Raw genomic sequence first — 14,025 nt, 5'->3', positions numbered from 1 at the left:
AGTGATTGATCTGCCTCACATCAGGTAAAGTTAAGTAAGAATAAAAAACTAAAAACTTAAAAGATCAAGTTAAAAGAAGTTTAGTTTAAGGAAACTTAATTATTTTTATCAACTCCAAGTTTATTTTTATCAAGACGAAGCAATAGTGTAATTTATGCGTAAATAATTTTTATTGGATTTAAATCGGTTGCTTAGATCAGCGATTGAAATTAAATGTTTTTTTTTGGTTAAAACCGTGAATTTAAATAGCCAGATATTCCCGAAAACGCTCGAGAATAATTCTAATTCTACGATGTAATTATGTAAATGGACTGTAGCAATTCAGAGCAAAATAAATTACAAATAGTAATTCAATTTAATGAAGGGTAATTTAAACTAATTTATGTTAATGATGAACACATTTATGCGTATGTCAGGAAAAAGTGTCAATATGTTGTTTGCAAATCGAAAAAATTAATTCAAATGAAATCAGGCTTAACAAAATCGCCCCATATATGGTAACTTTAAAGTGGCGATCATTTATTTTTAGGTTTCTAAGATTTACGGTCAGAGTGCGTGTACAGAGGCATCTTGGGAAACGAACTGCAGCCGAGATTTCTTCTCAGTAGATTAGGCTTAGCTGTCAAAACCTCAAAACGGGCATTGAGTGATAAGTCCTAGCATACATCAATTACCAACGGTTAAGAGGGGCAGTCTCATTGAATATTGCAGCGCGCCGAGTGCTGGTAACAACGCCACCCCCGGGGACCCCCAACAAACCGAACATTGCGAGAGTTGAAAGACCGTTTAGGCCTCGTCTTCGCTGGAACGAGACGGTGCCAGTGGTAAGCCTCGGCCGGGCCTCGGCAAGGGCATCGATTCTCTACGTTAATATCCGAGTAAAACCCTATCTCTTCTAATCCGCAAATAATGTCTGACTGTAAATCAAAAAGCGATCTGTCAGCTATCAAATGGCGTTAGACTGATTCCTTACATACAGGGGGAGGCTACGGGCCGGGCGGTTGAGCGGAACAAGATGGCCACGGGTATGATACCAAACCTCCACTTTCCAGGGTTCATAAAACTAATGGCAACTCGATTTCCCTGATATTTCCAGCTTTTCCCACGGATATTTCCCTGATTTTCCCAGCGTTTCCCACGGATATTTCCCAGCTTTTCCCACGGATATTTCCCTGATTTTTCCAGGTGCAAGATAACCACAATTAAAACTAAGATTTACAGAGTAACCCATTGCACGATTTAAGCTAAATTGGTTCCCTGTATTATAAGTATTATTTGTGAAAAAGGTCACATTTTTATAAGAAATCTTATTGTTGTAAATTGGTATTCATTAGGGAAAACTATCTAAATTCTCATCAAATTCCCTGATTTATACTAAAAAATGGGGAAATCCCTGATAATTCCCTGCCTTTTCTGTCGATTATCGAATAGGCGCTTAAATAAATCGCCAAGAAGTAATATTTCCGAGATCCAGGACCCGCCACAAGTATTTATTTATCTTTAGGGGGAATCACTGTATTGAGACTTGTTTTAGCCTAGCTGATTATTATTGGTTCGTTTAGCGCGACGACTTATTTTAGGGGCGAAAATATTTTCAAGAATTTGCTTCCATCCCCCAGTCGTGTTTACAGGGATTTTTATTGAAACTTTGTACTCCGCCTCCGAAAAAAATAGTTGCGTTTTTTCAGGCAATACTAAATTTGTAGTTAAAAAATTACATTATACAGTTTATCAAGCAGTTATTCATTTCTACTGCTAATTTATTTCAGGTTTTAATAAAAGTAATCAAAGTATGTTAATTGGCTATTAACTGTGCCTCGGTTCTTACTCGGGAAAACGTAATTTTCATCTTGGAAATGGCCAGTCAAGGCTTAAAAGTAGAATTATTTTTGGATAACTATAATGATGATTTTTTTTAAAGGGATGAAGATTTTAAATCAATTTGTGGTACCTTTTCGCGACAATTACAATAAGCTAAAAAATTAAACGTAGTATAACAGGGCTATCAGCGATTTTCTTATAAATAATATAGGAATTATAGGAAATTTCATAGAAAATATAAGAATTTATAGGAACATTTTTAGCCAAAAAATAGGAATTTATAGGAACATTTTAGCTAAAAATAGGAATTTATAGGAACATTTTAGCTAAAAATAGGAATTTATAGGAACATTTTAGCTAAAAATAGGAATTTATAGGAACATTTTAGCTAAAAATAGGAATTTATAGGAACATTTTAGCTAAAAATAGGAATTTATAGGAACTCTGGTAGCCCAACCGTTGAGGGTTTCGGGAACACCGGACCTAATCCAGAGCTAAGCTCTATTTAGAAAGAAATTTTTTTCCCAAATGTTAAGGCTGTTTTCTAATTATTTTTAAATTATAGGAATTTCTGGATATAGCTATAGAAAAACTAGAACATTTCGGGGAAAAAAAGGAATTTATAGGAACAATTTTGAGAAAATAGGAAATTTTAGGAGCATATTGAAATTATAGGAATTTCTGGATATAGCTATAGAAAAACTAGAACATTTCGGGAAAAAAAAGGAATTTATAGGAACAATTTTGAGAAAATAGGAAATTTTAGGAGCATATTGAAATTATAGGAATTTCTGGATATAGCTATAGAAAAACTAGAACATTTCGGGAAAAAAAAAGGAATTTATAGGAACAATTTTGAGAAAATAGGAAATTTTAGGAGCATATTGAAATTATAGGAATTTCTGGATATAGCTATAGAAAAACTAGAACATTTCGGGAAAAAAAAGGAATTTATAGGAACAATTTTGAGAAAATAGGAAATTTTAGGAGCATATTGAAATTATAGGAATTTCTGGATATAGCTATAGAAAAACTAGAACATTTCGGGAAAAAAAAAAGGAATTTATAGGAACAATTTTGAGAAAATAGGAAATTTTAGGAGCATATTGAAATTATAGGAATTTCTGGATATAGCTATAGAAAAACTAGAACATTTCGGGAAAAAAAAGGAATTTATAGGAACAATTTTGAGAAAATAGGAAATTTTAGGAGCATATTGAAATTATAGGAATTTCTGGATATAGCTATAGAAAAACTAGAACATTTCGGGAAAAAAAAGGAATTTATAGGAACAATTTTGAGAAAATAGGAAATTTTAGGAGCATATTGAAATTATAGGAATTTCTGGATATAGCTATAGAAAAACTAGAACATTTCGGGAAAAAAAAGGAATTTATAGGAACAATTTTGAGAAAATAGGAAATTTTAGGAGCATATTGAAATTATAGGAATTTCTGGATATAGCTATAGAAAAACTAGAACATTTCGGGAAAAAAAAGGAATTTATAGGAACAATTTTGAGAAAATAGGAAATTTTAGGAGCATATTGAAATTATAGGAATTTCTGGATATAGCTATAGAAAAACTAGAACATTTCGGGAAAAAAAAGGAATTTATAGGAAAAATTTTGAGAAAATAGGAAATTTTAGGAGCATATTGAAATTATAGGAATTTCTGGATATAGCTATAGAAAAACTAGAACATTTCGGGAAAAAAAAGGAATTTATAGGAACAATTTTGAGAAAATAGGAAATTTTAGGAGCATATTGAAATTATAGGAATTTCTGGATATAGCTATAGAAAAACTAGAACATTTCGGGAAAAAAAAGGAATTTATAGGAACAATTTTGAGAAAATAGGAAATTTTAGGAGCATATTGAAATTATAGGAATTTCTGGATATAGCTATAGAAAAACTAGAACATTTCGGGAAAAAAAAGGAATTTATAGGAACAATTTTGAGAAAATAGGAAATTTTAGGAGCATATTGAAATTATAGGAATTTCTGGATATAGCTATAGAAAAACTAGAACATTTCGGAAAAAAAAGGAATTTATAGGAACAATTTTGAGAAAATAGGAAATTTTAGGAGCATATTGAAATTATAGGAATTTCTGGATATAGCTATAGAAAAACTAGAACATTTCGGGAAAAAAAAGGAATTTATAGGAACAATTTTGAGAAAATAGGAAATTTTAGGAGCATATTGAAATTATAGGAATTTCTGGATATAGCTATAGAAAAACTAGAACATTTCGGGAAAAAAAAAGGAATTTATAGGAACAATTTTGAGAAAATAGGAAATTTTAGGAGCATATTGAAATTATATTAATTTATAGAAATTATAAGAACTCTGGGAGCCCTGCTATAAACAATGAAATGAATCTACACAACACAGGCGACACGCGATTACCGGACCAACTAAGCGGACGCCGCGAAGAAAATAGCTCGCTTCAAATACCCAGAAGCCTCTAGAGGAGCACTATTTGTTGAGAAAAAGGCGCGAATTTCCAGCAATCCTATTGGCTCTCTGATTCAAATGTTCTACAGCGCGTTTAAAAGCATAGCAACCACAGTGGAAGCCACAAGAAGGGGGCAGTGCGAGACTTTATCCCCAATAATAGGTGGGGTGGCTGAGTGGTTAGCTAGTGGCACTGGGTGAAAATCCGGAACCACTCCTTCCGCGTAGAGTTTGTAAGTTCTCTCCCCACTGGTTAAAGGGGTTTTCCCCCGAGATCTTCGGTTTCCCCTTCCCATAAAAACTTGAGGTTAACGGTAATAGTTAGTGTAGGGAGCTGTTGGCTCGCGTGGCATGAAGGGCTTGCCACCACACTCCTACGCATTGTAACCCGGCCACCTGTTACTTGATCACGCACAAGCAACATTGCTTATGTGGTCGAAGGTGGTGCCTTGGGTATTAGCTCTATTTAAAAAAAAATATCTACTTTTGTTGTGACTAGTGCTCGGAATTGTTTATTCATTATCTACAAAATTTCAGATTTATTTAACAAAAGTTGGTAAAAAGAATATCATTTTAACTTATTTAGTTATGTTTTTTACGCAACCAAGCATTTATTTGAATTAAAATGGTATTTATTTAAATAATTGTTTGTTTTGTTTAAATAAAAGGCTTATCCACTTTCGATTTTTTAAACATTTTACAATTATTATTCAAATATTGGTTGTTTAAATAAATATTATTTAAATATCACCGAGCTTATTTTATTCATGGATAAAAGGTAATCGAACGCCGACCTCTAGTTGTGACCCTTTAAAGACCAAGCTAATTTTCGTAAGATAAATCAAACATCATTTTTTTATGAAAATAGCGTTTCTAAATATTAAATTAAGATGATTGTAGAATGTTTCTTAGAAGTCTTAGAACTTCTTCCCTAGAGAGTTAGAAATAGTTCTTAGCGTCTTTAATTCGGGCTCGAGGAGTTGCGAAAGTGAAAAGATGAAATTTGATACGCGTCAAATCGATAAGGCCAAGTTTCTTATAGAAAGACCTAACGCGTTCCTTTCACTCAAAAACCCGATGAGAGTTTCAACAAAAGTAAATGAATCGGAAGTTATCAAAACTATATTTACCACGCTAGATATATTTTCATTACGGAGGGTGAGTGCTTTGAAATAAAGCATCTAAAAGTCTATTACAGCTAGGAGCAACAAACACAAGGAGAACGCAGCTAGCCTTTAAACACGCTAACGCAGTGTTGCGTACAAATTTCATTGGACGAGCCTTTACGCTGAACGTTTTACGGGCGGGGGGGGGGAGACAATTTCCGAATTTTCCCCTTCCGATGGCAGCTGGCGCTAAAGCGTTTAACCAATGAAAACTGTACGCGAGAAAATGCACCACTTGGACGGGTTGCTTACCCAGAAGTAAATCTATCTCAGCTTTTACAGACTTATAATTTCAATTATTTCGGTTCGTTAGCTAATGTGTACAATTTGTATGTCTTTTAAATCGTTATTTTCGATGTCAAAGTTGCGAGAAAATATTCAAAGCATTCTTAGAAATATTCCAAATAACCATTTACGGTTTTAAAATTAATAGTTTGACGCGACATTAACATCACCGTTTATCAGACACTAATTCTACAACTACGACTACGCCATACATCAGAATAGTAGTTTCGTCATCTTCAAGGAAGAGTTAAGGCTAAAAATGAGTGGGACAAGCTCAACCCCCCCCCCCCCGCCCCGCCCCCCTTGAAGAATGATCAAGAGATATTTGACATTGTCACAGCTTATATCTCCGAGAGCGACTCTGAAAATTATTCCGTGGCTATCCGGTGTCCAATTTCAAAGTTATTAATTTAGGTACGTCGTGAATGGAGGGCAACTATCCGAAGCCTCGGCCTTGGTCTTTCACATTCTGCAGCAGTCATCATCCGCGTCCGCCGTCCATGGTGGGCCCATTCAAACCAACGACGATGTATTCAACCATCGTGTTGTTCGACTAAGAGTTCACATTTTTTTCAGACTTTTCATACTTCAAACTTTAGAATATTTACGATGGCGCCATCTGCGATGATAATAAATTTCGAACAATGTTATATTGGCAAAGGATGGAGTTACCGAAGTTCAGAGAAACGATCTAAGGTTGCTTCATAAGTTTTAAAATTGTGTTTCCCATCAGTGTCATTTTTGACATGCTAACTTTTTCTACCCTCGCTCTCGTAAAAAAGTGCAAGGTAATTAGATTTTTAGGTTGCGTATTTATCTAGCTAGAGCACTTATATTTTGGCTATGACGACCAACTTACGTCATTCCACACATAGCTATTGCTAAATATTTCGACTAAATGTCACACTTGTATAGTTATATAGACTTGTGGTGGCACTTTTTTACGAGCATTTTTTAACAAAAAATTAATTTCAGGATTCTATTCTACTAATACGTTTGGTATAATTATTAATTATAATCATTGAGGAACAAAAACCGTTTCAAAATGCCGCAAATTAACCGAATTTAGTATAGATTAACACGTTTAACAATTCGTTGCGTACCCAGCTGTAAAATTGGTTTACATTCTATTAGAACTGTTTTCTTAAACCCTCAGAAAAATTTAAATTATTTTTCTTTGTACGTCCGACGTCGTCGTTCAAACATCTAGAGCGTTTTGCTTAAGCTCTTCACTCCGTTGTTTCCTACCAAAAGTATCAAGTTTAACAGAACAACTGAATCTTCTTGCGTTAATGATTCACTAAAGGCGACGATGACCACGAACCGGTTTCTGTTCTTACGAGGAGACTACCCGAGGTGATAATCAACGATTTTGTTTTCCTAAAATAAATTTGGTGATCAAATGGTCAATATTACATTTTTTTAAACGTGATCTTTCGCCTTTCTCCATTTTATCGATTCCGATCCATTTTTAATCACATTGATCAAATTGATCAAATTTTAGCCAAAATTTTATAAAATATATCGGCTCTATCAAGTTATAACCGATTTTAGGCACTTAATGAAGTTTAATCAAATTTTACCAATTTTGATCAAATTCAAACAACTAAATTCCATTTTATTAATTTTGATAAAAATCATTTATTATCGTCGATTTGTCAATTAGTTGGCAATATAACTTTTTTTATCTTAATATTTCACTTTTCTCCATTTTTACCGATTCTGATCAATTTTTACATATTTTGACAAATTGACCAAAATTCATCCAAATATCATAAAATTAATTTCATATGTCAATTTTGATCTATTTTTTATCTATTTTTTTAAATGCTCAGATTCCCATGTTATTTTCAATGGGAAAATATACATACTGTGTTGTCAAAAACATTTTCGGTTGCCATGGCAAAACTAATGCCCATTGCAACTTTTCCCTAGGTGAAATTTCATAATAATAATCAGCTAGGCTAATACCCACCACCTTAGGCCTAAGTCATCATGCGACTTTTGAAGCCATTAATTCAGGTGGCCGGGTTACAATGCGTAAGAGGGTGGTGGCAAGCCCTGCATGCCACGTGTTCGAGCCAACAGCTCCCTACACTAACTATTACCATTAACCTCAACAAACAATATTTTGTTAATTTCCCAGACCTATTTTCGAAATATTTTTAAATTCTGGTAAAGTAGTTTTCCATCTACTTTTATTGATAAGAATAGCAAAAAATCTTTTGTTCTAACCAACTGGATGATTTTCACGAATGACCACGAATAACCCCAACAAGTTTTTGTGGAAGGGGAAATCAAAGATCTCGGGGGAAAACCCCTTAATCCAGTGGGGAGAGAACTTGCAAACTCAACGCAGAAGGAGTTGTTCTCAGTTTTCACCAAGTGCCACAAGCTGGGATCGAACCCGGCTCCTCTTGCTGCGAGGCGAAAGCGCTAACCATTCCGCCACCCCACCATAAGGTCTACATACCCACCTAGTTTCAACAAAAATCGCTGATCATCACCTCGGGTAGTCTCCTCGTTAGTGCATTTTTAGCAAATCACAATCCCTAAAAATATGCAAATTAACCGAAAATCATAATTTAGGCTTCACTTTCAAACGCATACCTTAAGCGAGCCCCACAACTATAATACTTAACCCCCAAAAAAAAATTATTTTCTTAGACAAACGAAAAACGACCTAAGGAGTCGACATAATAACCTTCCCCTTTAAGACGCCAATAAACGTCAAAGGCCTAAGTTAAATAAACACGCGAGTCGCAAAAACAACATAAATATCCAACAAGATAAAAGCGGCTCTTTTTGAAGCCCCCAAAAATGCAGCCCGCGTTACGCATCACAGTATATCAATTCTTAATTATTAGGGCTTTCATAGCCACGGGGAGCCTCGGCGCCAGTCAAAATAGACAAAGGGTTACTTATGACTGCCACCCCGCACAAAGTATCTTTCACAAATCTCCTTACCTTCGTTTGGGAAAGTCGTACATTTCAGTTGTAGCAATTGTTACAACGCTACAATATAGTAACTACAGATTTGAGCCAAAATTAGATAAATACTAATTATTTCTTATATTTAATATTAATATATAACATATTAATACGTAATTAAACTAATTCTCAGATACGTTAATTTTAGATAATTATTATAATTAATATTTTAATATTTAATAATAAAATTATAGTTATTAGATATGAAAATGCGTTAATTTTGGAGAGGTATTCTAAATTTTAAACTGTTTTAAGAACGTGGAATTACAATTCTAACTTAAGAGTAATTTCAACGCTAACACCGAAATATGACAAAAATTAAGAACTATATACGATTAACAATGGGGTACATAAGGAACCAAAGCTTTTGAAACTAGAAACCAATACATCAATGTATAACAAAACGAGATTTGGATTTGAACTGAATTATTAGAAAAATTGATTTTTATTTTTATTATTCCATCCCAAAATCGGACTTCATGACCAAAACGGGAAATTTTAAAACTATTTTGTTTTCCTCGGATAGATTGAAAATAGAATAATTTATGGACCAAATCTCGATTTTAGGGTGTACATGACCTTGAAGAAAATATACTATTTTTATGAAAGCTCCCTAGAATATGTATACAGAGACTTAGGTATTCTAGGTACCTTGAAGAAAAATAGAGACAATTAGGTCATATTCTTTGATTAGGTTTTCTAGTGACCTTGACGAAAAATAGAGACTATCGGGTATTCTAGGGATCTTGAAGAAAAATAGAGAATTAGGTATTCTATGGACCTTGAAGAAAAATAGAGACAATTAGGTATTCTAGGGATCTTGAAGAAAAATAGAGACAATTAGGTATTCTAGGGATCTTGAAGAAAAATAGGGACAATTAGGTATTCTAGGGATCTTGAAGAAAAATAGAGACAATTAGGTATTCTAGGGATCTTGAAGAAAAATAGAGACAATTAGGTATTCTAGGGATCTTGAAGAAAAATAGAGACTATCGGGTATTCTAGGGACCTTGAAGAAAAATAGAGACTATCGGGTATTCTAGGGACCTTAAAGAAAAATAGAGAATTAGGTATTCTAGGGACCTTGAAGAAAATAGAGACTATCGGGTATTCTAGGGACCTAGAACAAAAATAGATAATTAGGTTTATCTAGGGACCTGGAGGAAAAATAGAGACCATAGGTATTCTAGGGACCTGGAGGAAAAATAGAGACTATTAGCAGGGTTGCCAGTTTTTACAGATTAAAATTGCCTGACTTATTTTGGGCCAATATTTTTTTACCTATATGTTAATAAAAGGTTCCTATTTGCGACCGAAATAAAATTGCCTGACTCTTCCCTAATTTTAATACCCATATTAAAATTACCTGACTTTTCCAGGAATTCCAGGTTTCCCAGGTACCATGGCAACCCTTAATTCTAGGGACCCGTTGCTATCCATGCTATTGGTAAACTCTGTATTTTAGTATCCTACTAGTGAAAATCACGAAACCCAGAATCCAAAAAGAAACATTTGAGATCTACAACATTTTTGCACTTAGAGGAATACAGTATGAGTAAAATATATATATATATCTATATATCTTCTTTATAGATCTAGTTGTAGTGATATATAAACAAACACAAGTGGAGCCCGGTGGGATATCTTAAGGCGAGACAAAAATACCTCAACTTAGAAGTCGGATACGCCAGCGAAGGCTGCTTAAATGAGACGAGCGAATCTCAAGATAAGCAAACCTCAAAACGTACATTTAATAAGAGAGATTAAGCCTTCACAAAAGCACATATACGGAGAACGAGTAGACGGTGACTATCATATCTGGACATTTTGTTTTGAACTTAAATTCTATTTTAAGCAGCCTTAATTAGGTTTATGACGAGTGTTAAACTAAAAAATCATTAGTCTCGTCAAATGTGAAAGCAGCGATCTGCGAGACGTTGACGACTGACTAGTAAACTTTGATTTACGTCTGTTGCCATTTTAGTGTTCGGGACTTCCACAGGATGGCGCTACATGTATGTTATATTATTATCTCACCAAGTTATATTGACACCGAAACGTAAATTTTTCTGGAGTTTAGAGTTGCCTCTAGTTAATTTCCGCTGCCCCGAAGCGACCGTCTAGATAAATTTCCGCTGCCCCGAAGCGACCGCCTAGATAAATTTACGCTGCCCCGAAGCAAACCCTCTAGTTAATTTCCTCTGCCCCGAAGCAAACCCTATAGATAAATTCCCCTGCCCCGAAACAAGCCCTCTAGTAAATTTCCCTGCCCCGAAGCAAGCCCTCTAGTAAATTTCCCCTGCCCCGAAGCAAGCCCTCTAGTTAATTTCCCCTGCCCCGAAGCAAGCCCTCTAGTTAATTTCCCCTGCCCCGAAGCAAGCCCTCTAGTTAATTTCCTCTGCCCCGAAGCAAACCCTCTAGTAAATTTCCTCTGCCCCGAAGCAAACCCTCTAGTTAATTTCCCCTGCCCCGAAGCAAACCCTCTAGTTAATTTCCCCTGCCCCGAAGCAAACCCTCTAGCTAATTTCCCCTGCCCCGAAGCAAACCCTCTAGTTAATTTCCCCTGCCCCGAAGCAAACCCTCTAGTTAATTTCCCCTGCCCCGAAGCAAACCCTCTAGTTAATTTCCCCTGCCCCGAAGCAAACCCTCTAGTTAATTTCCCTGCCCCGAAGCAAACCCTCTAGTTAATTTCCCCTGCCCCGAAGCAAACCCTCTAGTTAATTTCCCTGCCCCGAAGCAAACCCTCTACTTAATTTCCCCTGCCCCGAAGCAAACCCTCTAGTTAATTTCCCCTGCCCCGAAGCAAACCCTCTAGTTTATTTCCCCTGCCCCGAAGCAAACCCTCTAGTTTATTTCCCCTGCCCCGAAGCAAACCCTCTAGTTAATTTCCCCTGCCCCGAAGCAAACCCTCTAGTTAATTTCCCCTGCCCCGAAGCAAACCCTCTAGTTAATTTCCCCTGCCCCGAAGCAAACCCTCTAGTTAATTTCCCCTGCCCCGAAGCAAACCCTCTAGTTAATTTCCCCTGCCCCGAAGCAAATCCTCTAGTTAATTTCCCCTGCCCCGAAGCAAATCCTCTAGTTAATTTCCCCTGCCCCGAAGCAAATCCTCTAGTTAATTTCCCCTGCCCCGAAGCAAATCCTCTAGTTAATTTCCCCTGCCCCGAAGCAAATCCTCTAGTTAATTTCCCCTGCCCCGAAGCAAATCCTCTAGTTAATTTCCCTGCCCCGAAGCAAGCCCTCTAGTTAATTTCCCTGCCCCGAAGCAAGCCCTCTAGTTAATTTCCCTGCCCCGAAGCAAGCCCTATAGTTAATGAAACACGTTTTAATATTAAATGAAGCCTTGATCAGCTTTTAAAACCTAAATTTAAGGCGTAGTATCTTTTTCAAGATTGCAGCCTAACTTCAAGAGCACCAAAGGAACCCAGAGCAGAGTTGTAACACACGGGCTGTTAGTTATCGATTCCAAGCCAAAGCACTTATTTGGCGTGTGTCAGCGGCGACATAAATATCGTTAGAAACAGTCTCCATTTTGACATTTTTACATCGAGCCGACGATTGATGACGCTGATAGACTGCCAGTAACAACAAACTCTCCGAAACGCGCCCTACATAAAGTGCACGAATCAAAAATGCACGCGGCCATTAGTTACCAATTTCATTAACAGAGGGCGGCTGCGGCTTTAATGGAAAATGCACAACGCCAGCCAAAAATCGAACGACTACGCTACAGCGTGGACCAAGAATCTAAGGGGACTGTCAAGCACGCGTGAATACTGGGAATAGGAAAATCACGGTTCATTTTAGTTCAATGTGGACAAACTAGGCGTCGCTGAAGTCGATTTCCGCTGACGTAGTTTCGTAGTGAAGCTGGAGCGTTCACGTTCAATAGGCGAAACTATAAAGTCCAGGGGGGCTGAAAAGATGGTAATCACGTGACTGTGGAGAACTACAGCGCCATCTATCATTAGAAATACGAGCTATTATTCATTTTATTTTGGTTTAAATTTTTATCGATTATCTATTTATTATTATTATTTAAAACACTGTAATAGAAAATTGGAAGTTAATTAGCTGTCTGCAGTATTTGGAAGAAATAATTATTTTCTTTAACGTCGAACGGCCGACTATGAACACAAGTTATCGAATCGAAGTTGGCTGTGAAAAGGTAGTCACGTGATTTTGTTTTCCCATTTTAACAAGTTGATTAAGACTAAATTTTCTTTATAGTTTCGCCTATTTCGACAAAATGGCGCCGTTTTTTTTGGTTTAATGATTAGGCTTAGTAAGTTTTAAACCTTTTATTTTCGAAATTGTTTCCTCAAAAGTTTAAGTAATGGTAATTAACCATTGTGTTAAGTAAAAATAACCAGTAAGCCGCGTATGACTGAGGTTTGTTTTAATCAAATTCACTCGAATTCATTTCATTTCTAAACTTTAAAAAATTAATGAACTAAACCTAACCCAACTTTCTCGCACGTACTGTCGCCTAAGCCCGGACTAAGATTATCGTAGTGATAGTTGAACTGAATTCTTAAGGCGCTTCAAAGAGGCTGATGTACCTCAGTAAGCCTTCCAATTCAAACCACGCCTACCGTGTCCAAATATCGGGAACAGTGAGTCCCTTAGATTCTCGGTCCATGCAGGGTACAGCGATCGAGTTAAATGTTAGTCAGTATTCCCGACGACATCTATCGGTTTTAAAAGGTACTATTTTCCAATCAATTATGAAAATTTTACTACTCGAATGTAATCTATCGTTTGACCTAAGTAAGGTTATTTGAGAAGAACTTGTAAAAAAACCATGTAGTTATATTAGGTACCATCTTCCCGTTCTCAGTACACGTTTGATTATAGCCTTAACCTCTATTATACTTAAGCATCAAAATTACAACAACGTTAATACTTAACTTCCCTATTTTTCGGGATCAATTTTACGTAATTACGATAATTAAGGTATACTTAAAAATGAGGTCGAACAATAAAATCCAAATTACTCCCAAGACGTCGCCACAAAATTACATACATTCAACTTATTTAAAGCAATACAAATTGCATTAAAATTTAAAATTATACTGTACGGTATAAAATCAAACGTACGAAACGTAAATTTAACGTCATAAAATCGAATTTAATGGTGGGAACAACGGACAGATGGCAGCAGTTGAGCCGCCAGCAAAATCGATGTTTGGGTCGGAAGCCGGGACTGGATTAGGGAGGCGGATAAGTGACCCCGAACCAGCAGCCAGATTGACTGTTACAAATACAGCCTGCTATTAATTCCATAGAACTGTTTTCCCGAGCT

At 36.1% G+C, this 14,025-nt stretch overlaps 1 protein-coding gene across 2 annotated transcripts in view; it reads right to left on the bottom strand.

Annotated features, from left to right (window-relative positions):
• The window catches only part of LOC149921227 (ADAMTS-like protein 4), a 226,621-nt gene that overhangs the window by 52,334 nt on the left and 160,262 nt on the right, over positions 1-14,025 (bottom strand). The window lies entirely within an intron of this gene.

The sequence above is a fragment of the Leiobunum rupestre genome, chromosome 11 (assembly GCF_980474605.1).
Source record: "Leiobunum rupestre chromosome 11, qqLeiRupe1.1.hap1, whole genome shotgun sequence".
In the NCBI taxonomy this organism is placed as follows: domain Eukaryota; kingdom Metazoa; phylum Arthropoda; class Arachnida; order Opiliones; family Sclerosomatidae; genus Leiobunum; species Leiobunum rupestre.
The sequence above is the reverse complement of the archived record's forward strand: the minus strand, read 5'-3'. Positions and strand labels throughout refer to the sequence as shown.